The 1,488-nt window shown below is 34.1% G+C and overlaps 1 non-coding gene across 1 annotated transcript; it reads left to right on the top strand.

Annotated features, from left to right (window-relative positions):
• The first annotated feature begins 1,144 nt into the window (after positions 1-1,144).
• On the top strand, positions 1,145-1,286 carry LOC115868455. The gene has a single exon (XR_004045606.1). It is a non-coding gene; the product is annotated as a U8 small nucleolar RNA (small nucleolar RNA).
• The last annotated feature ends 202 nt before the right edge of the window (positions 1,287-1,488 follow it).

Below are 1,488 nucleotides of genomic sequence, written 5' to 3'. Positions count from 1 at the left end.
GAATGAAAGCAAAATATAATCAGATATAGGGTCAGAGGATGAGCCCCTCAGGTGGGAAAGGCATGTGAAATATGATGGAGGAAGTGTTGTTTTTTTCAAAAGTACATTCTAACAAAGCTACCTGAATGAATAAAACTTGTTGGAGTAAAGCATTCAAGATCTCCATTTGCTGATGGGGAAAAACTCAAAACAAGAAGAAACAGCTACAAAAATCTAATAACAGGAACTTTCAATATACACAGTATGAATCTAAGAAAATTGAAGTAATAAAAAATGAAATTGGATGCATAAAGAACAATATCCTAGTGAGCTGACGTGGACCGGTATTGGCCATTCTGAATCTGTACCAGGAACAACACAATCAAGAGGAATGGCATTGCATTCATTGCTCAAAAGAACATTTCAAGATTGATCTTAAAATATAATGCTGCCACTGACAGCATATCTATCCAACTTCAAGGAAATCCAATCAATATAACTATTATTCAAATTTATGCACCAAACACTAAAGTTAGTGATGAATAAATTTAATAATTCTACACAAATCTTCAGTCTGGAATCAAAGAAACATGCAATCAAGATACACTGGTAATTATTGGTGACTGGAACGGAAAAGTTAGAAACAAAGAGGAAGGAATATAGTTGGAAAAATGGCCTTGGTGATCAAATGAGGGAGGAGATCACATGATAGAATTTGAAAAATCAACAACTTGTTCATAGAAAATACCTTCTTTTCTTTTTCTTTTTTTAAATACGTTTTTGCAACAACAAAAGTAACAACATGCATATGCAATTCCCTAGATGGAATACATAAAAACCAAATTGACTACATCTGTGGGAATTAAGTAACAGACAAACACAATATCAGAAGTTAAAAGCAGGCTAGGGCTTGACTATGGAACAGATCATCAATGGCTCCAATAAAAGTTCAAGTTGAAGCGGAAGAAAATTAAAACAAGCCCACCAGAGACAAAGTGTGACCTTGAGTCTATCCCACCTGAGTTTTGAGAACATCTGAAGAACAGATTCATTACATTGAATACTAATGACCTGATGATGAGCTATGGGAGGACATTAACAACACCATTCATGAAGAAAGCAAAAGATCTTAAAATAGATAGGAAAGACAAGATAAAGGTGGATATCGTCAGTAAAGTTAATCCTTACCTGTTCCTCCTTTTGGAGAACAGAGATAAAATGATGATTGGAGCTCTCATGATATGTGATTAGCGTCTCCATGTGAGCAGGACTTGAAAAAAAAAGTAGATATCAGAAGAGACTCTGAAACTGTCTCTTAATCATAGAGTAGCTAGGGCAAATGGAAGAAATTATGAAGTCAAAGAGCTGAACAGAAAATTCTAGATAGCATCTTAAAAAACAGTGAAATATAATGAAATGTGCAAAGAGCTAGAATTAGGAAATCAAAACAGAAAAACACAGTTAACATCTTAATCTGAAAGAAATCAAGAAAATATTCAGGTAAGCAAT

This window comes from Echinops telfairi, unplaced genomic scaffold (genome assembly GCF_000313985.2).
Source record: "Echinops telfairi isolate 266 unplaced genomic scaffold, ASM31398v2 ScPeMD7_10;HRSCAF=50, whole genome shotgun sequence".
Classification (NCBI taxonomy): Eukaryota; Metazoa; Chordata; class Mammalia; order Afrosoricida; family Tenrecidae; genus Echinops; species Echinops telfairi.
This window is presented reverse-complemented; position numbering and strand designations above follow the sequence as displayed.